The 27,834-nt window shown below is 38.0% G+C and overlaps 1 pseudogene; it reads right to left on the reverse strand.

Annotated features, from left to right (window-relative positions):
• Window positions 1-2,699: 2,699 nt before the first annotated feature.
• LOC100999389 lies at window positions 2,700-25,032 on the reverse strand (annotated as a pseudogene).
• Between the last annotated feature and the right edge of the window lie 2,802 nt (window positions 25,033-27,834).

Here is a 27,834-nt window from a genome sequence, read left to right on the forward strand (position 1 = left end):
GGTCCACCCAACATGGTGATTCCTACCATTGTCCTTTTGCCCTTGCCTGGCAACATGGCTGCCCCGACAATATCTCCATGCGTATAGAACATCATGGAGCCCTGTATTTGCATATTAAAGGCAAGGGTGGGAGGGCCAGTTTTTTCATGGGCTACATCAATGATATGCCTGGTCAAACCAATCCCCTCAGCCATATGCAAATCAGACACCGCTTACTCCAGCCTGTTCATATACCTGGCTGGTTTCTACCCCTCTTAGGGTCTCTTCTCTCAGCTTTGGTGCCCCCCTCCCTCTGTCTCTGTAAAGGGGAGCTTCTTCCTCCTCCTCCTCCTTTCTGTCTTGCCTATTAAACTCTCTGCTCCTTAAAACCACTCCATGTGTATCAGTGTTGTTTTCTCCAATTTGACGCAAGACGAAGAACCTGGTGTCCCTCCACTCATCGGAGCCATATCACTAGGACACCACTGGGAACTTGGGGATTGCTGTCCAAAGTCGTCTCAAGTCTCTGTTCTCCGAATTCCAGTGCAGTGCTTCTCAGCTGCCACAGCCAATGCTCAAGTGGACCTGGTACTGCTTTGCCAGCCACTGCATAAGGTACAAGCCATAAAGCTTGGCAGTGTCTACATGGTACTAATTCTGCAGAAGCATAGAATTCAAGAGCTGTGCAGGCATGGCTTCCTCTACCTAGATTTTAAAGGATGTTCCAGATAGCCTGGGGACGCAGGCAGAGACTTGTTACAAGGGTAAAGTTGCTGCAGAAAGCCTCTGCTAATACAGTGCCCAGCAGAACTGTGGGGTACAAGCCACCAAAGAGTCCCCAGTAAGGCAGTGCCTAGAGTCATGAGAACAAGTTAACCTCAGACAGGTCCCAATAAAGACAATGTCTAATGGAGCCATGGGAGTGGGACCACTCCCAAGAACTCAGAACTATAGATCTACTAGTATGCAATGTTGGACTGGGAGAGATGCAGGCATAATACTACAACATGTGAGAGCTGCTGCATGGGCTGAGTCCAGCAAAGCCATAAAGGCAGGACTGCCCAAAACTTTGGGAGCCCAACCCCCACCGCACTGTGCCATGGAGTCAAATAATATTATTCTAAAGCCCTAAGATTTAATGTTGTTACTTGGGACTAGTTACCCCTTTCTTCTTGCCTACGTCTCCCTTTTGAAATGGGAATGTCTATCCTATACCTGTCCCACCATTGTCATTTGGGAGTGATAACTTGTTTTGACTTTACAGGCTCATAAGAGGAGAATTTGCTTTGGGGTGAATTGTGCCTTGAATCTCACCTATATCTGATTTAGATGACACTCTGGACTTTGGACTTTTGAGATGGTGCTGGAATAAAATAGGACTTTGAATTTATTGGAATGCAATTAATGTATTTTGTACACAAGAAAGACATGAATTTTAGGGGCCAGGGACAGAAGGTTATGGTTTGAATGTGTCCCCAAAAAAGCATGTGTTGGAAACTTAATCCCCAATGCAACTGTGTTGGGAGGTGGCATCAAATGAGAGGTGATAAGACCATGAGGGCAGAGTAAATTAATGCTATTGTTGGAGTGGGTTTGTTATCATGGCAGCTAGTTCCTTATAGAAAGGTGAATTTGGCCCCCTTTGCCTCTCTCACACTCCTCCTTTTTGCCCTTCTCCTATGACATGACACAGGAAGTAGGCCCTCACCAGAGGCCAGCAGCTTGATCTTGGACTTCCCAACTTCCAGAACCATGAGTTAATAAATTTCTGTTCCCTAAAAATTGGATGACTTATACTCTGATTTATACCCTGTGGTATTCTGTTATAGCAGCACAAACAAGACCAAGAAAATCATGGTGTGACTTGCATTGGCCCATAGATTTTACTTAGTAAGTGTAATATATTCGAGTTTGCTCTTCTCCTCCTTAAAATAAAATACCTGGAGAGTCCCTCCGTCTGCATAAGGCGGCATCTGGGTTTACTCATCTGCTTTGCTATTGCCTGAATGACGAACTCAATTCAGAAGAGAAAGGAATCAAGTCTAAGGTTTATTATCTAATTCAGCTTTATAAATAACAAAGCATATGTTTTGATGCCTATGTAACTCCAAAGACTATTTCTCCATTTGTTAAAAGTCTGATGGTAAAAAGACTAATAATTAATAAATGGGATCCTTCAAAAATCCCAACATTTAAGGGAACACATCATTCTTGGTATTTTTTGCCAGAAAATTACCAGAAAAATTGAAACTATTTTACCAAATTCTTAGCCAATCAAAAATATAAAAGTCGTGAAAGACAAAGGAAGATGGAAGATCTTTTCTAGATTAAAAGTGCCTAAAAGTACATGAAAACTAAATGAAACTGGAATTCAGAATTGTATCGTAGTCTCAAAAAAGAAAGAAAGAGAAAGGGCGCTGGGGTGGGGTGGGGAGGGGAGAGAGAGAGAGACGGAGAAAGAGAGCAAAAGAATAAATGAACATGGATAATTAGCAAAATTAGAAATAGAACTGAATAAATGTTAATTTCCTAGATTCAATAATTGTGTTTATATAAAATGTTACCATTTGGAAAAGCTAGGTAAAGAGTATTCGAGAATTGGGAACTCTTTGTTCTGGTTTTTTTTTTTTTTCCCCCAGAATAATCAGATAATGGATTTTCATTCAATATATTTTAAATAAAGATTTTGTGCAACTTATACTATAATAATAATAAATTGATACTTTGGAGCAAGAAAATAATACAAAGAAAAATTCATTTCCAAATGCAAAGCAGTATCTTTGCTCAGGGGTGATTCACATTTATGTGTAATTTTGCATTTTCAAAAAGATGATTGCTACAATCAGTTATATCACCACTTAGTTGTGTCTAAGTTGTATCAGTTAAACATATGCTCCTTTAGAAAATTCTTTTTAATATTACTATTTCCTTCAGTGATTTTCTCTGAACAGTGATAGAAGTACTTCTCAATGGACAGAATACACAAAGATGTTTTTGACCACATCTCAATCATACTGACACCTACAATAAATGCTTGACTCCAAGGGAGCCCAGCTCTAATTTGTGAAGTATGTCCTGTTTGCAAAGTAACAACGAGGTTGTAAGTAGCAATAGTACTTACTCATTATCAAAAAATAACAATTTTAGGTATATTTGTTTTGGATTTCTGTGACTTAAGTCATCCAATTTCTTCAGTCTGCATTCATTCCCTTTGATCAGCAATCAACTTTGACCATTCCAAAGATCTGAATTCTGACTTTCAGGGCAACCCTTCTTAAAATATTCCACAGAGCAACAAAGTTTGCAACCACCACCATCAACACAGAGTCCTCTGGGATGATGAGGACAAGATCTGGACAGTTGTCTCATTTCCCTACAAACAAACATTTCACAAAAGGAAATTCACCAAGAGGCGGGGCTACTTTAGCCCTGCCCTTGATTATTTTGCTCTCTGTGAACCCAGACCCAGTGCCCATCTCTTGATTTTCTGGGGCAACTGGGCAATCTGCAGTTGTATGACCAGGTTTTCTGCAATGGAAACATACCACTGTATTTCTCTTCGCTGCTTGTCACTCATTGTTTTCCTTCCCATAAGACTGTCTTTCTTTAAAGCAACTGCAACTTATTCCCTTACTGCCTGATTGTTGCTGTCATCTCCCCATCGTGAACCATCTGTGAGTTCTGCCTTAGGTATTCCATGAATCCATTCACATCTTCATTTAGGTACTCTTTTTTTTCTTTTTCTGTTTTGCTTGTGGTGCATCATTTGCAAGGGAGAGCCTATTGGCTTCAAGTTGTTTGTGCTTTGGCAGATTTTGTCCCTCAAAGGACTTTTCGTATCCTCCCATGATGTTGCAGGCAAGGATCTCTTGCTATGTGTAGTAGTAACTTGTACCCACCTGGTCACAGTTTCAATGGAGGTACCTTATCAGTTATGCCTGAACCCCCTAGAGCAGTCAGCAAGTCAGAGAAGCCTAACCCCCTACGGCAGCAAGGGCATTCAACACTAGAGGTAGGAATTTCTTGTTATATTTTTGTGACTTTTGTATAAAATTTCAAAATGAAAAGTTAAAAAGCAATAAATAACAATACATTTTAAAATATAATTCACCAATTTTGAGAAGCAAAAACTTGAACAGAAATACTCCCAATTTCCTTGCCAAAACCTTTGCTTTCCCAGAAGTATTGTGTTCATTTATTCAAGGTATTAACCATTCTCATACTACTAAATCTAAAACCCTAAGCACATTTTGTGGTTGGTCTTTTTGGATTATCCTTGCCTTTCCTCTGTTTTCTTTGCATTAGCCCTGGGCACTGGTTATATTTCTAAGGCTTCTAGTTAGGATAAGTCAATTGTATACTACTAGAATTTATTTGCTTAAAGAAAAGCAAAATTGCATCCAAAACAAATATACTCTGTTTTATTACATTACAATATCAGTATATACAATAAAATGGAAATTTTCTCTTCATGACTCAAAGAAAAAAATGTAATTATTATTATGATACTATTTAATCACTGTATCTGCAAATAAAATTGGGATTCCAAATTGAATCCTGGTCCAAAACAAATATTACATGAGTAATTGACAAAATTTAAAATAAAACCACATAAATGTTAATTCCCTAGTTTTGATCATTACATTTATATGAAATGTTATCATTTGGAAAAGCTGAGTAAAGGGTATACAGGAATTCTGTATTTGTTTTTTTGGGGTTTTTGTTTTTGTTTTTGTTTTTGTTTTCCAGAAAAATGAGTTGATAGCAAACGCATTTTCATTCAATATCTTAAAAATATTGTGACAGCTTCTATACTGAAGATAACAACTCTTTTGATGAAACAGTCAATAATTAGAGAACCAGTGTTCCAATGAGCTTATTCAGACATTAGCAATATCAAAAGAGGATATATGGTTGATCTAGTCTTTACTTGGCTTATATGAGCATGAACAGAGACTCCTATAACACCTCACAAACATACACAAATCACACACCAACTGCTTATCTATAATACATGCAATTATGTGGTTCCCATTCTTAAAACATATACCAACAAACAAAACGATGTCTCCAATTTTCATTAAGGAAAAAGGTCCAAACGTCTAACTGCTGATTTCAAAGCTTTGCATAACCTGGCCCCTTTTCAGCCTCCCTCTTGTTACTTTCCACATGAATCCACCTTTTCACTTGCTATTGTCAAAACGTTCCACACTGGAATACCTCTGTCTGGTGCTGATCCCTCTCTCTAGAATCTCATACACTCTAATCAACGAAGTACCAACTAAGATTCATGTGACCTTTATATCCCTAACTGTAACCCATTTTTTTCTTCTGCGTTCCAGATCATGTTTTCAAATGTTTACTGGCCATCTTCAGTTTGATGTCTCACAGTTCTTCAAATTTGTACAGATCTCATAAGAGTAATGACTTTACCTACCACCCAAACACAATTAATGAATGAAACTACATTTCAATAATTTCCTCAAGTAAGAAACAGTTTCATCCTTAATTCACCTTTCCCTTGCCACCTAATATACACTGTGCTGTATCTTTTGAATTTGTGACCAGATAATCTCTTGAGTTCAACAACTGCTTTCTATGCTTACTCTAATGCTCTAAACAGCCACTAACTTTAACAGCTAGATTATCACAGCAGCCTGAAACACAACCCAGCACATCCCAGTCTCCACACTACTACCAAAGTAACTTTCTAAAATGCAGATATGATAATGTCATTGTCAGCTTAAACTCTTGCTCTTACAATGAATCACCAAATCCTTAACACGACTTCTAAATCCATTTGCAATCCGGCTAATGCTTAGCTATCCAGTCTAATTTCCCTTCACTTTATCACTATTATGCTCCAAACATACAGTAGTATTTTCAGTTCCTTAAATATACTCTACCGCCCATAGTAGGCAGCCTTTAAAACAGTTCCTAAAAATCTTTGCCTCATGGTATTCATGATGTTGTATAATTCCCTTCTTTTGAGTGTGGGTTTGACTTAGTGACACATTTCTGACAAAGAGAATATGGCAAAGATGGGATGTCACTTCCGAAATTGGGTTACAAGAAGACTCTAGCTTCCATCGTGCTTGCGTTACTCTCTCGTCTCTTGCCCTAATGGAAGCCAGCTACCAAAGTATGAGATGCTCTATGGAGAGGCACAGGTAGCAAGGAAGTAATTTTTTCTGATCAACAGCCAGATGAATTAGAGAGGAACTGAGACTCTTAGCCCAACAAATGATGAGAGACTGAAACTTGGTCAAAACCATATTAATGACCTTGAATGTGAATTCCTTACTCGTCCAGCTCACAAATGACTGCAGCCCTGCCCAACTTAACTGTAGCATTGTGAGACCCTGAAGCCAGAGGACCCAGCCAGTGCATGCCTGGATTCTTGACGCAGGACAACTGTCTTTGTTGTTATTGTTGTTTCTAGCCTCTAAGTATTAACATAATTTGTTACTCAACAATAGAGAGCTTATACAGTGTCCATCACATCAAGGATTTACAAAACATATTTCTTCTGCCTGTAACATTTTCTGTTCCTCTATTTTCCAACTCCTTTTATTTACTACTTTCTCATTCCTCCTCCTTCCACTTTCTCTTTCTCCACACACCCTCCTTCTATTATTCTTTAAGAATTATTTTCTTCAGAGTGTTTTTTGTATCCCTAAGTGTGAGACAGAAGTCTTTCCTGTGTAGTTTTCCTAATATAAACATGAGCATCTCCCACAAGATCACAGCTCTGTATTTCTCACAGTTATATTTCCATGCCTTATACACCCTAGTCCATAATGTATATTTATTACTTTTTTTGTCATTGTTGTGAATAAATGTGAAAAGTACTGGCAAAATCTAAAAGGGGGTTATTTTATTAGCCATAATATAATATATAAAAATGAATTGTAAGGTACAGGAAAATAAAACAACTACTTTACAAGAAATAAATCTAAAACCATTGGTTTACTGACTGATACATGCTGATAGAGCAACTTGAGGATATAAAAGAAGAAAGAAACAACAGTCTTGATTCACATGTGTATGTGGTTCCAAGTTACCTAAAAGTCATTTACTTCTTCATCTCCACAAAGCCAAAATTGGACTTGCTAGTTTGTTGAGACTCTCCCATTCCGGGCATTTGGCACATCAAAAGACCAGAGGGTCACTTACATCAAAGAATCCTGATGATAAAAGAGCTTTTTCACCTAGATCAAACCCAAAGGACTCCATGGAATATTGATTTATTATTGGGCTTTTATTCCAAGATCAAACATGTCCCAATGCAGCCAGGTATCAATCTGAACTAGGTATCAGTTTATCAAAAAGTGAGAATCAAGCAGATGAAGCCAGTCAAATGCCAGGACTTATATAAACAGTCATGAAAACTGAGGTTCCAGAAGAAAACCTCAGCTCACATCATTACAAAAATGGAAATGGCCTTTTGATTTAGTAAGACTACTAAAGCCACCTCCTGTGAATTACAGAGGGGTATGAGTAAAGACGTATAATCAATAAAATGAAATCAACAAAAAAATAAAGTCAATACTCTACTAAATATTTACTAGTTGTATAATAGCAAAAAGAACCAACTTTTCTTTAAACATCTACTGGACATCAAACACTGTGCTAATGCTTTGCATCCATTATCTTGTTTACTCTCTCACTGAAATTATAATAAAGTACACAGATAAGGAAACCAAACAGTTTGGGCAACTGCACCAGGACCACAGTCTTAATAAAACTCTGAGCTGAAATTCGAAGCTACGTTTACTTCAAAGTCAATGTTCTTTCCATTACATGACAAAGTACTTCCCTTCTACATGAATAAAAGAAGATTGTGCCAAAATCCTGTGGTTTTAGAGGGTCCATCACGGCTTTCTTCTGGTTATGCCACGAACTGGGTAAAACCACAGCATCAAAAGAACATGCCCACTAGCGCTTGTACCCACATGTTAGTCCACAGTCCAGTCTGCTAGGGCTTGAGATTTGTTTGCCCAAACATTTCTGGGTCAAATTAAGACAGATTATAGCACATTCAAAGCCCTGCAGGATGGCCAAGGGGCATTGTGGTGGAGGTGGGAGATTTTGTGTCTTGGTGGTTCCAGCAAGAGTTGCATGGAACAGAAGGAGAAGAAAGGGTGGCAAGGGTTTGGCATGACCCTCCCTGAGTCACTCCATTGTGAGAGCTCAAGAAAGCTAAGTTCATACCTGCCTTCCAGGCCAGAATAAAGGCAGATACTTGTCAATGCAGGGAGACAGAATGTATTTTATTTAACAGTATATTAGCTTATTTATAACTTTTAGCTATTTAAAAATATGGTTTGTGGCCTTCCATTAGTATTCTTACTCTGAATCCCATGAATATTGTGGAAGGGGACTGGGAAATAAGTATGTATTGATTGATTCAGGGAAGAAAAAATTACTTAATTCAGAAATGTCTCAGGAGTAAGATTATAAACATAGTTTATATCATATTTAGAAATTCTGGTTATCCTACCTACTTCAAAAAAAGAGATTTGAAGTGATCTATATTAAACGACTACAGGAAATCAGACAAAATAGCAAAAGGAAATTTTCAACCACAAAAACAAAAGGAGAAAGAAACATAAAAATGGAGGCTGATAGAGTTTATAAATAGCCATAAAGGGCACATGCACTTAAATCGACTCCGTTCTACTTACACTGAGAATCTTGAAAGCACTTAATTTTAAGTCACACAGCTCTTATAGACCAAAGAATTGTACTAAGTGAAAGTCCATACTGTGAGCACTACACAGCGTGAAGCTCAAAGACTCCTCTGTGGGTTCGTTAGCATAATTGGATACGCAGTTCTCCCCACCTGAAATTTTTTAAGAACAAAAGAAAGGACCAGCCAACAGACAAACACTCCCAGGTAAACTCCATCCTCGACAAGAAGGCTTTTCAGCCCGTGAATATCATCTTTCCTGCAATATCCACATATGGAAGGAGACCAGCTAGAATCTCAAGCATAAGTTGGAGAAGTACATTCTATCTCTGCAGATAACCAGAAAATAATTCATCATGATACACACTATGCTTCTGAAATGTTTTTTAAACAATTTGCATTTAATAATGTAGTTATAATTTTAAAATTATTTTTTCTATCTTAGTAAAACGTAAAATGTCTGTTTTTGTGAACTCTGAAACAAATACTTTCTGTATTGAAGATCAGTGCATATGGCATTGGCATTTGTTTATTCATTCATTAAATAGTCATCGAGGGAGTGATTACCATAATAAATCAGGCAGAGAGTGAGGTACTGAGTAGATAATATCAGACTTGGCCCAGCAATCTTGGAGCTATAGTACAGAGAGAGTTAGAAAATATTTTCTGTACAGAGCAGATATTAAATATTTCAGGCTTTGTGAATAAAGAGGCAAAATTGAGATTATAATGTAGGTACTTAGCCAGAGAGAAAACAAATTTCTATTAATTTTGTCTGGAGCCATTCCAACAAACCAACCAACCAGGGTTATGGGGACAGATTTAGTCCACAGCTATTGTGTGATGACACCTCGTATAAGTGTGTAGTCATCCTTCACCAGTAATTCTGGACTTTGTGTGAATTAGCAGAAGCTGGGCCATAATTTAATCAAGATGTTTTCACCCACCCATTTATTAATTCACTCATTCATTCATCAAATATTTTGTAACCTTTCACATTGTGCCAGACCCATATAAAGCTCAACTTTTAGTGCATCCTAACACTCTATTTTATTTTCATAATTACCCATTTAATAAGTATAATATGAAAAAAAATCACACACATATTGTCCGAAGTAATCCATACACCCTAACACCGAGAAAATACGAGCTTCAATTTAAAGATGAGGAAACTCAGACACTTTAACAATGTCTTAAAAACATTGTCATTGACACTAAAAATATGTTTTTTGGTTTTGTTTGTTTGTTTGTGTCTCGCTCTGTCACCCTGGCTGGAGTGCAGTGGCGTGATCTCGGCTCACTGCAAGCTCCGCCTTCCGGTTTCACACCATTCTCCTGTCGCAGGCTCCCAAGTAGCTGTGACTACAGGTGCCGCCACCACGCCCGGATAATTTTGTTTTTGTATTTTTAGTAGAGACGGGGTTTCACCATGTTAGCCAGGATGGTCTCAGCTAGTCTCAATCTCCTGACCTCGTGATCCGCCCGCCTCGGCCTCCCAAAGTACTGGGATTACAGGCGTGAGCCACTGCCCCCGGCCAGTTAAAAACGTGTTTTAAGCACAGCGTTGTGTGATCTTTCTTGGTCTCCTCAGCAGACAAGAGGAATGCAATGGGAGGACCACATCTTTTATTCAAACATCCAGTTAGTCGTTAATCCATTTATCCATCCATTTCTTCATTCGTATTTATTGAGACTTTACTATATATTTAGCACTGAGTATAAGATATATACCTAGCCACAGAGAACAGAGTATTTAGTGCCGTAGCAATTGATGCCCATCTCTACGAAAGGTAATGTACAAGCTTTTCTCAACAAAAGGCATGAGAAAAAGAATAACTTGAGTACTTGGAATTTGACTGGTCACTGCTTTCTCCCTGGACTGCTTACTTAGGCAGGTGAGCAGGTCACGTCACCATACCCACACACACCCAACCCCTCCCTTGTACATAAAATATCTGAAAAAGTCATGATGTAGTGCCATCAGCACCAATGTCTATCTTTAGTTTGAACGTCCTGCTACACAGAATGATTTTAAATTACCCATTCACATTCAACTTTAAGTCAAGCAATTCCCTGAAATAAATCTGTAACAGCTCTGGTCCCACTCAGCTCCTGTGGGCTCTTGCTGTAGGCTTAGCACATTGGAAAATATTTCTTGCACAGATTGGAGAAAAACAACTTGGAAATGTTCTCTTTTCTAAAATGCATGAGATAATCAGCAGAAAAGTTGATTGGTAATAAAAATCATCCTTTATTTGTAGTTGTCTAGATGCCATATCACATCTTAATACTTCATATGCATTACCACACATAAATCCTCACAGCCTCTTTATGATGAAATTAGGCTATTATTTTCATATTACAGATGAGAAAAAATGGAGCATTTCAAGCTTAAGTTGTTTCCTTTATAGTGGATAGTGGAGGAAAGATCCAAACAAGCATTCTAAATCTAGGAGCCTGAATTTTAGTACTTCACTACAGAGTTGTTTACTTAGTTGCTGCTCTAGGAAATATTCTTGCCCCTGAAGGAAATAGAAAAAAAAAAAAAAAAAAGTGTGGCAACAGCTTAAGTAAACTAATCGTGCAGAAAGAAAAATGCCAAGCTTCTAATGTTGATCACCTGGGACAGATGGGTAATGATAAGTGTCATCTTTACATATCTTGGTATTGTATTGGTTTTTCTGTTACAACAGGATGTATTAATTTTGTAATTTGAAAAACAGAAAAACTGAGAAATTATTAAAAAAAAAAAAAAGGACAAAGAGAGGGAAAGAGAAGAAATGAACAAAGAAATGAAGGAAAGAAGACTAATAATAGGATTAAGCATGTTAGACATTTCAATATTGATAATGAAGTATAGTTGGGAAAAAATATTATAGAAAACAGCTATAGATTGAATTGAATAAAGGAATGAATAAATGACTTTCACGTTTCTGGATTAATTTTTTCATGATAAAAGACAAAATATCAAGATTTTGGAATTTACCTAATTACATTTGTGGAAAGAGTCAAGCTGGTTTGGAGAGTTCTAATTTCCATCCCCTAGCCTATAATCCCCTTAGGTCATTACTCTCACTGTATGTTCCCTAGAAATATCCAAGAGCCTCGTCACAAGATTAGACCATCCAGCTAAAGCTACAGGTGAAGCACTTCCCTCTGCCACATTGTTTATCTTCCCTGTGCCCCAAGAGACACACATGATAGGAGGAACCCTTGACGGTTATCGACAAAATTCAACCTCGTGTCTTCACTGAATCTTCTTTCTTTCTTATTCCAGGAAAGGCATATGACTGCCTCATTCTTAAAGATTTCCACTGATGAGAATTAATAACTTTTCTTATTCTTATATCCTAGGTCCCATCTATGTTCACAGTCTGAAATGTATTAATTACTTCTAGCCTCAAGAATTATGATAGCCATTTAAATTCATTATGAAAAAAAGCACCTAGTGGACAAATGATTACTACCCTCTGCACAATTAGTCATTTTATATTCATATTCATTTATATTCATTAAGCCATAAGCAGGTATTGGTTAAGTGTGAAATCACATGACAAATGGTATGCCTGTGTGGTATTAGACTAACTTGGGAAGTGAATTCTAATTGCTCACATCCAATATGAGAAACTAAATTTCCATCCATTGCTTTGCTATTTCAAGCTCATTCAAACCTCCATCAAAAACTTCATACTTGGCTCCTACTGATAGTCCACTGGGTTTGTCATTTCATAGGATCTACCTATATAGTCACTAAGGCATTTAGACCAGCAATTTTCAACCCTAGTGTACACTAGAATTACAAGGGGATCTTTAAAAACATTGATGTTTTGGCCTTACCCCAGATAAACTCAATCAAAATCGCTGAAGTATGCATGGGGCTTGAATGTCACTGTTTTTTTGATCACAAGGTGCTTCTAATATGGAGTCAGAACTGAGAAAGGATGAGTTAGACATTTAAGTGGGAAGCAAAGTCTAAGGATAGAATCTTTAGGGGGAAATGATCTGGGTAGGAGCTTTTCTTCTCTATACCCTTGGATTATAAGGCAAAAGAAAAATTCCTTATTGCTCATTATTCTAAATGGAGATTTGGAGCTTGTTCAAAAACACTTGGAAAATAGATGGAAAGTTAAAATATATATCAAGTCAAAATCCTCAAAATATTAGATATTAGTTTTAGTGAATTCGGGGCACATTTCAACTGGCCTGCCAACTTTCAAGTCCTCTGCAATTATTATCCAAAATGTACTTGAAACAAGCTTAATTTATTCTTTTATCTTCTCTTTGATGTAACTATAGATGGAAGTAGACCGCAATGTAATTGTGTTATTTCAGACAATAAAACAAATAATCTACCACAGAGAAGTAATCATGCCATTTAAATTTGTCATGGTTGCCTGAACACCTGTCATCTTTTATTTCTGGGGACTGACTATATTCCCCTAATAATTCTAGTTGAAAACGAATCATCAACACAGCAAAATAAATATTTCTTCAGGAAAATTACATGCACTTGAAGCATCTAATCAGCATGTAAGTACAGCATAGGATGGTGTGAAAGTTTCTAGGGAACACTCACATTTAAGAGAAATTAGCTTCATTTTTTTTTTTTAAACAAAAAGGAAGTTTTCTAAAAGCTCATTGGCTATATTTCTTTTTATGAGATTCTTGTTAATTCGCTCAGATACAATTAAAAATACTGGAGGTAATAAATTCTGCAACCAAAGAAGTGCTAAAGGAATCTCAAAGACAGTATTTTAAGTCACAGAGTAGTGTCCAATGTGAAATTTTACTTACTCATAAATACCATGCTGTTTTAGTCTACAATTATAAACAAGCAGTGTAGCTAGTGGAAGGAGGGTATCCTTTTTTTAAAATTCTTTCTTTCTTTGAGACAGAGTTTCGCTCTGTCACCAGGCTGGAGTGCAATGGCACAAACTTGGCTCACTGCAACCTCCACCTTCTGGGTTCAAGCAATTATGCTGCCTCAGCCTCTCGCGTAGCTGGGATTACAGGCATGCACCACCACATCCAGCTAATTTTTGTATTTTTAGTAGAGACAGGGTTTCACCATGTTGGCCAGGATGGTCTTGATTGCCTGATCTCGTGATCTGCCTGCCTCGGCCTCCCGACGTGTTGGGATTACAGGCATGAGCCACTGTGCCCAGCTGAAGGAAGGTATTCTTAAAGAATGCAGATATGGGACTTCAAAGCCCAACTATTACAAATCATTTAATACTATGTTAATAATTGCTTATAATTGGCAAAGACTAATTAGTTTCCATCTTCTACACAAAGTGTTGGCAAATTTTCTATAAAGAGTCAAATAGTAAATATTTTAGACCTTTTTTCTTTTGTTGAGACAGAGTTTTGCTCTGTAGCCCAGGCTGGAGTGCAGTGGTGCAATCTTGGCTCACTGCAGCCTGTGCCTCCCAGGTTTCAGTGATTCTCCTGCCTCAGTCTCCCAGGTAGCTGGGATTACAGGCACACTCCACCACGACCGGCTGATTTTTGTATTTTCAGTAGAGACTGAGTTTCACAGTGTTGTCCAGGCTGGTCTCCAACTCCTGACCTCAGGTGATCCACCCGCCTCGGCCTCCCAAAGTGCTAGGATTACAGGCATGAGCCACCATGCCCAGCCTATTTTAGACTTTTTGAAGCATACAATCTCAGTTGCAACTACTCAACTCTGTTATTATAGCATTAAAGCAATCATACATATTGCATAAACAAATGGGCATGACTGTGTTCCAATAAATTTATTTATTAGCAGTGGTCTTTGGTAGGCAGCTAATAGTTTGCAAACCCCTAATTTAATTAACTTGTTTAAAAGTGAAATTCTGCCTCTTGAAACCTGACTCTTAAAAAGTGGTTTCAGGGAAAAGATGAATAAAGAGTAGGAGCCTGAAGGCCTGCAACAAAAACATCTAAGTTTTGCAAAAGTTTTCTTTTAAATGCATTAATGTGATTCTGGTGTATTTACTAAGCGACACATGCATTTTAATTTAACATTTCTTGAATCTTTATGTGAGACCCCTTTATGTTTTAGAATAATATAATTCCTTTTTCCATCTCTCAAGACCCCCACAATCTAGAGGGGAAAAAAAATGAACTGAAAACTCTGTAAACTGCATCATATTAGACATTTTCTAAGAGTCTTCACACTAAAAAACATACAACTTGGCAGAAATATGATTGAGGGCAGGAGGTGAAATCCCAAGAGCACATATTAAGTCAGCTCTGTTTGCTAAGATAGTCATTAGAAATATTGTGAACAGAGGAGAACTTGGCATCAACATTGCAAGAATTACAAACTCTGCTTTTTACATTTATTCCTTTTACATTCATAATGGATGTTCAGGGCTACATTGTCAAGGTCTCTATTTCAGGTCACTGAAAAATTCTGCAACTCTGAGACACGTTTTCCAAGACACAGAAATAGTTTAGGACCAGATTTTGTGTGTGTGTGTGTGTGTGTGTGTGTGCGCGCGCGCGCGCACGCGCGCGATTAACCTTTGTAGAGCATATTCTCTTTTATGAACCTAAGAAAGGATGTGTAAAATTATGTTATGGATTCATTAACTGTTTTTTTCAGTTCCTTAAGAGACGTTTATTAAACAAGATTTAATAAAAAGGGTGGTTTTATGTAAGCAGAATGTATAACAGAGTTTCTATTTCTCAAGAATAGGCATTGGAGAAGGGAAATAAAATAGTATGTACCTCTGGTCCTCATTTTCCTACCTTGGGTGGAATCTTCAGACTCATTATTTTTCTCATAGTGCTTAGTCTTAATATTGAGGACAGTCGGAAAAGTTGAGGAATGTAAAATCAAATTTATAAACCTAAGAGTGGTCTGACCTGAGAATTCAATAAATGCTAACTATAACAATGTTATTAATATAATAAGTATTATTACCAATGATGTAGATACACAAATGACATATTGAGAAACAACTGTCTCTTTCAAAACAAAAAGGAAACTATATTAATGAATAATGTGATTTTAAAGTCAGTACCATTATAACTTTGATATTTTGAATCTTTCAGAAGCAGGTGGAAAAATTAATAAACAATAAAGAACATATAACTGAGAGTTTTAAACCATGAAACTACTAGAAGAGAAAAACTATTCTCCTACACATTCACTAAAAAACTTTTATAAAATGTGTGTTGGGCAGTAGCAAAAGAATGGGGAATATAAGTGTGGAAAAAGTACACGTGGATTTATGTCCACACATGTATATACTCACGAAAATATTAGAGTCATGCAGTTTAAAAGAAGTCAAAAATTTTAATGGAAATTTGGAACCCAAAAATAAAGGCTAAAATATTGTATCTAGTGTCTGAATGGCTACTAAAATAGTAAAAATATTTAAAATGGAAAAAGTGAATAGTTGGAGTTAGAAAAGATGTAATGGTTTGATGGTGTTCTACCCCTTTCCTTGCTGTTCCTGTTTCAAAATGACAAATGGGCAAACTTAGTAGGGTGTGGATTGATTCAAGGAAAGTATGGCTGTGTAAAGATAGAATCTGTCAATAGGCTTAAAGGCAACAGGTAAATATTTTTAAAGTACAATATTTTCCATAGCCATGGGACAGCTGAACAGAAGTTTCCAGGTATAAAATAAAACAAGAAACTATAAAAATAATTTTTCTGCGAACATGTTTGTGCTTATGTTTCTAGGACCCAAGTAAAGGTAAAAGCAAAAACTATACACACTTGATTCACTGGATACAAACAGACATAGCACAGGTGCTTACCAAATTCTAAGTAATCAATTAAAATTTAGAAACTCTAGATTTTAAACTCCAGAAAGAAAACCTATCTAAATTCTAATATTGTAACATACTCAGAAGGCTTGTAATGAATGGTGATAATCTTCCTCCTGGATACTGTGCTAGTAATCATCCAATCAAAGAACCAGAGAGAAACTGATGTAGAATCCAAACCATTTATTATCAGACTTACAGATTGAAAGACTGTGATTTTAAGATTCTGTGTGTGACTAAAAACATCTTATTCTTTTTTTTTCTTTTTGAGACGGAGTCTTGCACTGTTGCCCAGGCTGGACTGCAGTGGTGAAACCTTGGCTCACTGCAAGCTCCGCCTCCCGGGTTCACACCATTCTCCTGCCTCAACCTCCTGAGTAGCTGGGACTACAGGCCTCACCACCACGCCCGACAAATTTTTTGTACCTTTTTTTAGTAGAGACGGGGTTTCACCATGTCAGCCAGGATGGTCTTGATCTCCTGACCTCGTGATCCGCCTGCCTTGGCCTCCCAAAGTGCTAGGATTACAGGTGTGAGCCACCACGCCCAGCCAAAACTTATTATTTTTTGCTTTTCCTCTGTCCCCCAACCAATTCTGACATTTATTATGTTGATCCAGGTGAGGTTACCTGCTCATGACTCTATTTTTTTTTCATTGCTTAATGATTAGCATAGACATGTTTCTCTCTGACCTGCACTACAAGCAAAATAAACCCAGTCATCATGACCCAGCTGAAGGTTCCAGCTCTTTCCATGTTTTCAAACTGTTACTTATTAATATATAAGTACATTTATTATTGTGTAATATATACTGCTATGTTTTGCAGCTGTTTTGCAGACAGCTTATGAATAACATTTTATAAAAAAATTAAAAATCATGGTCACTTACCAATTTTAACACTATTTTTTTGAAACAAATACCAAAGCATTTTAAAAAGCTTTCCAAGCCTTGGATTAATAATACACATGATGTCACCTAACACTGGGTGACAGGCCCCTGAGATGGCAGAGGTGTGTATTACTTTACTTCTCGTGTGTGCCTTGGTGTTCACAGCAAAATGGTTACCTGTAATCTGGTCTCCAGAGGTTTTATTTATTCATACTGCAGCATCCACTACTTTCCTTGAATTTCTCTTCAGTGGTCTAATCACAAGTATAAAAGCCTACATTCCTTCTATTCATTATATTTCTTATCTGACTGCATTGGAAAACTGCAACTGTAATTTTTCTCTGGATATTATAACATCAATTAATAAATTATTTAGTAGATGATAACCTAACTTCATTCTCTTGGTGGACTTTGTAGTATTTTGAATTTCCTGTTTCATTGTTCTTCCATTAAACGCAATTCGTACTATATATTAAAGAACGAAAGAACCTCCTAAAATGGATTAGTTAGCTATTTAGGAAACTTATCAAAGGCATTTGTTTTCTATTTTTTCAAGCCACGGTAAACCAGTCTGAATGTAGATATCATGAGTTTGTGATTCTTCAGAAAATTCTCTTTATTGCATAGTAATTGTGGGCTGCTTGTGTGATATAGGTCAGAAAATACAAAGTTCCTTATATATATGTGTGTGTGTGTGTGTATATATACATATATTTACTTAAGGCATCTTCTTATTTCTTCAATCCCAGCTAGAGATTTATAACTTCACTGATTCCTCACTGAATTCTCATAAATTAATCATTTTGATATGAATTTTGGCTCATATCTATTTTTCTTCTCCATGACTACCTTATTGCCTATAGGATAAAGTCTAAATTCCTTAGACTGCAACTTCACATGTCCTGTATCTTCTTCTAATTAACATCAATCACCACCAATTTCTCTAATTCCACTACTTTAAAAGAAACTTCCCAGACTAGAATTCCCTTTGCAGTATCACCTACCCTGCAATTTTACCTTAGAGCAGTTAACGCAGCTGCAATTAATTATCTGTGTCACCTGTTTCTGTTTCTGGCCTGGGATTCATATTTACAGAGATAACCTCAGGGCCTAGCATAGGGTCTTACCTACAGTGAAAACAACAAATATTTCTTTAGTGGCTGTTTAATTAATGTTTTTCTCTTCCTCTTCACACCTATGAAATGTTATTTCTCACAGTTCTTTCTTTTCCCACTGAAATAGCTATATTGCATAGTAGGTGATTTCACCCACTCTGTTTTCACTACAAATTTTGTATTGATGACTGTGAGATTCATATTACCAGCCCAGAAAAGCTTCCTACTGGACAACTCTACTAGGATTTCCCATAGGTATCCAAACTCCATACAATTAAAATTTGGCTTTACCTTCTGAGACAGCCCGTGGGAGAGGGTCCGTGGAGTAACTCCAACCAGCCTGCCCGCTGAGATGGAGCCTAGGGAAGGTCAGGATGTTTGCAGCAGGGTGAGCCTGAGCCTGGCCCCTCCTCTTCCTGTGTGGAACCTGGGATTCTAACCCTCTGGCCGGAAGTGCTCTAGCGGAGGTACTCTGGCCTTGAGAGAGTACCTGTTTCCCTCTTTTTTTCTTTTTTTCTTTTCCCCCAATAAAACCCTTCTTTACTCATCCTTTAAACTGGTCTGCAAGTCTAAATTTTCACGGCCATGAGATGGACAAGAACCCCATCTTTAGATGAACTAAGGAAAAGTCATGCAACATTTTTCTGTAACGTGGAGGCTCCAGAAGCCCTGAGTGAAAGGGAGACTCAAAGCTTCTCACTGTTGCTTCTCAACCTTTTAATCTTCAGACTTCTGAGTGTGGGGGAAGCCATGCCTCCACCCCGCGTAGCTCCCGGGCCTTTTCATGGCCTTTTCCTTCCTTTTTTGGGACCCACCGGTAACCAGCAGCTCCCTCTGCTCCCCGCTCCCTGCTGGTGCTGGGACCCATGGCCTAAGGGTCCTGCACAGCCGGCTGGCTCGTTCCCAGCCCCTGTAGGCTGCCCCAGCCTTCCCCTTCCCTGTCCAAGGGGTTTAACTCTATCAGACAGTAATTAAGCTTAAACTTGTCTCCCTGGTGGAGGAACCACTTGCATAAGAATAAGAGGTTGCACTTTTAAACGGTTTTTCTGTTTCTTCTCTGTCCCCTTCTCTACCCTGTCAGCAAGCTAACTTTTAAAGTTTTTTTTTTTCTTGTAGAAGATGTTTTACTAGGCCAACTATAACCGTATTCTCTGCAAAGTTTTTGTTGTGAAATCAAGCTTCCATCTTGTTTTACATCCTGAGGGCATGGCTGGTAACTGCTTGGCAAGGCTTAGTTTAGCAATACTGCCTGAGGGGATGAGCCCTCCCAGCTTAGATGTCTGCAAGTTTGTTTTCTTAGCCCTGTTTCTTTTTTCTTTTCTTTTTTTTTTTTTTTTCTTTCCTTTTCTTGAGATGGAGTTTCACTCTGTGGCTCAGGCTGTAGTGCAGTCGCATGATCTCGGCTCACTGCAACCTCTGCCTCCCGGGTTCAAGTGATTCTCCTGCCTCAGTCTCCCAAGTACCTGCGATTACAGACGCCTGCCACCATGCCCAGCTAATTTTTATATTTTTAATAGAGACGGGGTTTCACCGTGTTGGCCAGGCTGGTCTTGAACTCCTGACCTTAGGTGATCTGCCCGCCTTGACCTCCCAAAAAGCTGGGATTAACAGGCATGAGCTACTGCACCTGGTCACCTAGCCCAGTCTCTTAAAGCGCACCACCCAGCGACTGGGTTTTTTTTTTTTTTTTTTTTTTTTTTTTCCTGCCTGTCTGTGTGTGTACTCTGTGTAATGTCTGTCAAAAGAGCTCTAATTAATTTGGCCTAAAGAAAGATAAGCACTTGGATCTTACATTTTTTAAAGAGAAGATAAAATCTGTGGTAACTTCCGGTTCCCTGACTTTAGTCTTTCAGAAATAAAAACAGCCCTGAAAACTATTAGTAAAATGCAGATCACATGCAAGGTTTGATAAGTGTTTTAAGGTTACAAACTGCTTTTTGAGTTTTGAGAACTATTTGACTTGGCGGCTTCACAATTGCTAAGACCTGGGGACAGATGGAACTAACCACTCTTAACTAAGAAGGCAAACCTTGGCTGCAATTAGCACACAATTAAAGCAACTTACCAAGTTTTACCTTAAAGTTAAAAATTGCTGGGAGTTACTGAAACTCCTAGAGATACATTTACATGCAAGGTGTGTAAAAACAATACAATGTATTTTTAAGTAATAGGTTATAAGGAGGCATGGAAATGTAAACTAAAAGGATTGTTTTAAGTTAAAATAGGAAAAAGCTGAAGGTTCAAAGAAGTGGTGGAAGAATGGTGGAAGTGAATCTTCCAGAAGAGGTTATCTGTGTAAGCATATTGACTAAATTCTATAAAAGGTATTTATAGTTTTTCTGTAAATTGAGCATTGAAATAAAAGCATAACAAGGTTTTCCTAAGGTGCTAATCTGCTTTTTAGCAAAATTTATAAAGGGTTATAAAAGGTTTTTGCTTCTTTTAAATTTCTGAATCATAATTTTGGCAAAATAAATAATTTACAGTAATCTGGAATTCTATTTCATAGTATCAAGGGTTTTAAACTTATAACATTTAACAGCCTTTCCAAAATCAAACTTCAGCTTCAAAATTGTCTTTCTTGGCCCAGTGCAGTGGCTCACGCCTGTAATCCCAGCACTTTGGGAGACCGAGGCAGACGGATCACGAGGTCAGGAAACCAAGACCATCCTGGCTAACACAGTGAAACCCCGTCTCTACTAATACAAAAAATTAGCTGGGCATGGTGGCGGGCACCTGTAGTCCCAGCAACTCTGGAGGTTGAGGCAGGAGAATGGCATGAACCATGGAGGCGAAGCTTGCAGAGAACTGAGATCGTGCCACTGCACTCCAGCCTGGGGCACAGAGTAAGACTCTGTCTCAAACAAACAAACAAAATAATTGTCTTTCCTGACACGTGGCTTTTTGAATACTTCAGGGGGTCCCTGAACTGTCCGGAGAAGAGAGGCAAACAGGATTATTTGACATGTTTAGATACGTGGTATTGCCAAAATAATGCTCAATCTTCTTAGGTTATATCTTGGTGAATAATGATAATATATGTTCCTAAACTGTGTAGTATTTCTAAAATTCTAATGTCTAAGTATTTGCCATCAATCATAATTAAGGTTGTTATGTTAAATTATTGTAGCACAGAGATAACCAAACTTATTTGTCAATCGTGTTTCTAACTGTAACTACCCTGGATATTTTGCTATTCACAGACAATTGTTGTTTGGTTTTAATCCGTTTCAAAAAATGATTTATAATAGGCTATAAGACTCTGACCACAGACTGTGTGGCTTAAACAACAAATTATTTGCTCATAGTGCTGGAGGCTAAAAGATTGAGGCCAAGGTGCTGGCAGCATTGATATCTTAGGCTAGGCGCAGTGCCTCACACCTGTAATCCCAGCACTTTGGAAGGCCGAGGTGGCTGGATCACGAGGTCAGGAGTTCAAGACCAGCCTGACCAACTTGGTGAAATCTCATCTCTACTAAAAATATAAAAACCTGCTGTGGTGGCGCACACCTGTAATCCCAGCTACTCAGGAGGATGAGGCAGGAGAACCACTTGAACCCAGGAGGCAGAGGTTGCAGTGAGCCGAGATCACAACACTGTACACTCCAGCCTGGGCAACAGAATGAGACTTTGTCTCAAAAAAAAAAAAAAAAAAAAAAAAAAAGACCCTGACAGGTGCTCTCAGATACAATTTCTGATCGTGTTTGAGACAATTAGGTTTCTGATAACTTTGGAGATTGTGACATTGGAATAAAGGAAAATGTACAGGACTCATAAAGAGCTGAAATGTTCACGAATCTCAAGCAAAACAAGATTTAACTAAATTGACTGAACTCAGGAAGCTGAGCAAATCTTTTTGACTTTTGCTTGGAATATTGCTGATCCTTGTTTTGTTTTTCATAGTCAATGAAACTTATTTTGAACTATTTACAGCCTTTAATAATTAAGTAAGGTATACTCTTGTGGACAAAATTTGGGGCATGTTTGTTTCTCTCTGCCTCATTCCTCTAGAATTTGGAGACTTTCTGCAAGTATTCTTAATTTATGGCAATATTTGCATCAGTGCAATAAGAATCCATTTTTCCTTTGTGACAGAACACAATTGAAGAAAATGGTTATTTTACCAGGCTTTGACTGGAAGGGTATGCTTTGCTTTAAGGAGTCAATCTCCACTTGCAGAGCCAATAAAAGCCCAGTGCAGAAATTGGCCTCATACCCTTGCCTACACAGTCCCTATACAGGGTTCCTCACCTGTGGTCAGTAAACAATTTTACTTTCTAACAGGTCCAGGGGCTCCAAGTTTATCTTGGGACTTTAAGGGGAGAGGATGACCCAACTCACAGGTATTTGAGAATGCAAACCCATGACTGGGCTGGGCTTTAAACGGTTTTATCTGAGATTCCTTGTGGAACAGACTTCCATCAAAGCCAATCCAAAAGCCCTATGTAGAAATAATTGCTCTTGCTGCACTTTATGCAAATTATCAGGCCAAGTATAAGACTAAAGTGTATCTTGAAAACCACTCAGTCTTATCATAATTTGTTTTCTAACAACCATGATGTCTGGAGAGACACAAATCATGCTTCAAAACTTATATATTTGTCATTAAATTCTAAACTCATTGTTTTAAGTTTCTTGCCTACATTTTAGACTAACCCTGATTGTTCCTGTGAACCAACCAGCAATCTCCGGCTGTAGGTCAGAAAGAACAAGAGGCATGGGTAATGATAAAATATGGACCAGTATTCTAGTTCTGAGCCATTATCCGGCAAATCTTTCCAGGTGATGGGAATAAATACGATGCCAATTACTCAGTAGTTTCCTTTTGGTAAAGTAAGACCAAGGGAGCTAACCAAAGCAAAGCACCATGCACCCAAATTCTAGCAAGCACAACTATAGCAGCGAGTTATCTGGATGTGTCACAAGACATCCTTTCCTCTCCCTTGTTGGAGGAGGACTCAGTTCCACAGTTTCACCTTACCATTCAGCTTATGATAAGGAGTTCATGCAACCCCTCTTGAGACACATTTTTGTCCCAAAGTCAATTCCAAGCTTCAGGTCAAAGTCCCAGGAAGGAAAACTGGATCTGAGGGATCCAGAAGCAAAGACAATAGGTTAAAAGGCACAGTGCCGGTGAGGGTGGCTGATTCCCACCAATTAAGCCAACCCCAAGTTTCCTGTTTCATGGATAAAGACCACGTTAATATCCATGGCATAATTGAGGTCTTGGGAACTCCGAGGCTTCTGACAGTAGGTGGAAAAGAGGCCTAGGTGAGAGCAGATGATTCCTGTTATCTAGACCCCTCTGCTTCATGGGTGCAAGCCTCTTTAAAATTCATGGCAGCACCTGCCAAGGTCGCTGGAACTCGGGGATGCAAGGTCAGAAGACAGGAAAGAGGACACTCTTCCTTGTCTCCCTTGCATACCCCAGGTATCTCCTAAGAACTGAAGGGAACCAGGGATACCTGCTCCCCTCTTTCTAGAAGGGTAGTCATTCATCTTCAGTCTGTACCCCTTTAGAATGCATTCTGAACCTTTGGGACTCCTTTGAAAAAAATGCTTTCTTTTTATTCCTTTCTCCTCCTTGGTCCTCTATTCCTAACAGGTAATTATGTCTCCATACTATGAGACAATCCCCTCAGATGCATCCTCCAAACTGGAGAGTTAATTTCCTAAACCTTAAACTGGTTGGCTTAATATTGAGCTCAGGAGATGGGAATCCCAAAGCCCAACATGCCAGCAATGGGGTAAAGTTTTTTTTACCAGTCAGCTATTGGCCTCCATCTCCCTGTGTAAACTGGTAAAAGACCTCAGAAATTTTGAGCTGTCTTTACCTCTACCCTTGTTTTGTTTTGATACGTGTTTTCTAATAACCCAGTTTGTCTGTTCTTGCCTTCAGGCCATCAAACTCCAAACTCTCAGGCAACCGGAGCCTCTGACAATGGCCCCTTTTGTCAGGAACCCTTAAATAGGCCTCTGGGGACGGCCGTTTCCCTAAACAGCACCCTGTCAGCAGGAAGCAGTTAAGATCGGTCTTTGTCCTTATCCATAATCTAATGGCAGTTAGATGTAGTTCTTTAGAGGAGGGAATGAGACAGCCAGGTGGGCGGGGGGTCCCTGAAGAAACCCCAACCAGCCTGCCTACTGAGGTGGAGCCCTGGGAAATTCATGACGTTTGCTGCAGAGAGGAGCCTGAACCTGGCCCCTCCTCTTCCTGTATGGAACCTGGGATTCCAACTACCTGGCAGGAAGCGCCCTAGCAGAGGGACTCTGGCATTGTGAGAGTCTCTGTTTCCGCCCCTACTCCCCGCACCCTGGTTCTTTTTTTCTTTTCACCCAATAAAACCCTGCTTTACTCACCCTTTAAACCATCTGCAAGCTTACATTTTTCAGGGCCATGGGATGGACAAGAACTCTATCTTTCGAAGAATTACAGAAAAGTCCTGCAATACTTCCTTTCCCAATCTTCACCTGGAACAACTTTTTTTCAACGAACTATAAATATTATCTTCTAATCACCCCTTACCTGCTGATTTTCCATTATTTCCACTAGTCAACAAATGTAAGAAACCTTGTTTCCTTCTCTTCATCTCATCATACAATAAGAAAACAAGTCTAGCTAACTCAGTTTATTGTATTTTAATTGGACCTTAACTTCCACCAATTATCTCTCTGTTACGATAGTAAAACAATCTCCAATATGGATTTCTCTCTGACCTAGTCTTTTTAATCTTAAAGTTTTTTCTTCTGCCATGCTAGTAACCCATTCAAGGCTCAAATATATTATCAATGCCACACAACCATTTAGAAAATGTTAATATTTCATCGTTATCCATAAGTTACATTTAATAGGGTCAACATGCCATATACAGCACCTTAAATCACTGTCTTTGTTTTGTCTTTAGCAATCTCCAAATTGAATGTTTAGTTCTATTAGAGAAACACAAAGCCACTTGCAGTCTTCTATCACCATGATGTTGCTTGTTCCTTGACTTTGCTGTATTTGTTCTCGGAAAACTGATATATCACCTTCTACTACCTGGCTAACTCCTATTCATCTGGTAGGGCACAATCTAGTTTGCTTTTATTCATATAAAAAGCAAATCTGATTCTCCATCTTCCAACTACACAGCCCAGGTCTGTTTCCCTTCTCTCTGCTTATATAATATGTGCTACCTCTTCCATTCAGTTCATCATATTGTATTTGCAATATTGTTAACTCCTTGAAGTCAAAAGCTGTGTCCCTTATTTTTGTATTAACAATAACTTTATGGTTGGCATAGCAAAAACACTCAATAAATGTTCCATGAATAAATGAATGAATGTACTTACAAATGAAGTGACACTGAATTGGGTCAAGGATTTAAAACTAATCTACTCATTTCATATTAAAAGTTCTACAACTAGTGTTCCATTCTCAAGTCTGTCACGTATTTCTTTATGTGGAAAGCTTTTCTACCGTATTGCAATGCTAATCCATATTAACCAGTTAATTCTCTCATGTCTCCATTTATTATTATGGCAATATTTTTACTTTGGTTGCATTTATTATTTACCAAAGGTAATGCTTTTACTAAACATAAAAAATAACTAACCAATACTGAAGGAACTTAAATTTGTCAGGAGCACTCAGTTGGGATAATTCAATTTTTAAAATTTAGTACTGTTTATTTGAGTTGAGTCTCCAACTTTCAGAAGTTAAATGTCTTGCTTTTAAGGGCATGTCTTTTTTTTTTTTTCTGTTTTTTTAGCTACTTGGCAAGTGAAAAATGGTTGCAGCCTAATGGTTACCGCTTAAGTTTAGACAACTTTAAATAGTGTGTTGTATTCTAAGAAGGATGAATTGGATGATTCTACTGACTTCATAAAAACAATGTACATAATGAGATGTTAAAGAACTATTGAAGTTAGGAAAGATAATTTTATTTTCTTATGGAAAGGGACTAGAATATGCTGGTTTAGCTACTGTGGTATTCAGGGATATCCATCAATGACATTTGATTAGAATATAAAAGTGAATCATAATGCAACCCTAAAATAAAATATCTAAAACTGTATAATTATGATAAAAAAGTGTTGATTGATTTATTTTCATCTTTGAATGCTGGCTGATCCATAACGTCTTCAATTTGAAGTTCCTCTATGAAATTCAATAATAGTCAATACAAAAATAGTTCAAACATTGCCACATGAACCAAGCCAGTGCTTCAAAGGTGCTGTCCTATCCATTTCATTAGTAAACTTGACTGAACAAGAATAAGACTAACATTGATTACCAAAATGTGTCCCCAAAGAGAAGCCAGTTTCCAGGAAAATATAATCCAATAGAAGACAAGAAATAAAATATACTGAGAGCATTAATAGTTTTCTGTTCTGAAAAATAAATGCTATTGCTTAAATAAGACTTTCTATAGCCATCTGAAAGCTCCAATTCTCTTCTTTTATCTTAGGTTTTCTTTTTCATTATTAGCCAATAATGGGGGTGTTTACTCTCAAAGTCTTTATCCTTACAATGGAGATAATGATACCTACCTTAGAGGGCTTTGTAAGAACTAGAGATGATATATACGTAGGTGTCCTGCAAATGGTAGTTATGATTGTTGACATTCCCAGACACTAACTTTTCCTTGAGGGCAAGTTGTGCTTTTGATACTTCGGTTGCACTCCAAGGAGTGTTGTCTAGAAATAATTCTAGGAAATTTGACATTACTATAATTTGCTCTTGTCATCACTTTGCCCCAGTTGGAAACAGGTATGCTAGCCATTGGCTACTTGTGGTCAGTGCTACCTTGCGTTGTTGTTAACAATGAGATAAACATATTAATATGAATTTGGAAATCAAGATGACAGTTACCAGAAAGTGAGGTTCTGATCATGGTGAGCAACCATCTTGATTTGCCCTAGACTACGGGGTTTCTGGAATGCAGGGCTTTCAGTACTAAAACCAGGAACATCTGTGCAAACTGAGATACATTGGTTACCTTATCTTGTGGGCATGATTTAAAAGTTTTGTTCATTGCTGTATATCCAGAGCTGCAAATAGTGCCTGGCATTAAGTAGGTTCCTCAATTCATACACACTAAATGAATCTATTCTAAAATAAACATAATCTAATCATTTTTTCCACTTTTACCATTTACTTCTTTTTCTTCTCCAGTGTTGTTTCCCCAGCATCTCTTCCTTTCTATCCTGTTTATAGGTTCAAAACATCAATAATTCCACACACAGGCATATGCACTATTTATGAAATATCTGATGGTTGAATTTGAAATACATACTATTATTTCAAGGCTCCACAAATGAGAAAATAGGTGAAAGCACTTTCTGAGCTACAAAGCATATAATTTTTACTTTTGAATCATTATATCTTATGAATGCCTAATGGTATCCCA

The sequence above is a fragment of the Papio anubis genome, chromosome 12 (genome assembly GCF_008728515.1).
Source record: "Papio anubis isolate 15944 chromosome 12, Panubis1.0, whole genome shotgun sequence".
Classification (NCBI taxonomy): Eukaryota; Metazoa; Chordata; class Mammalia; order Primates; family Cercopithecidae; genus Papio; species Papio anubis.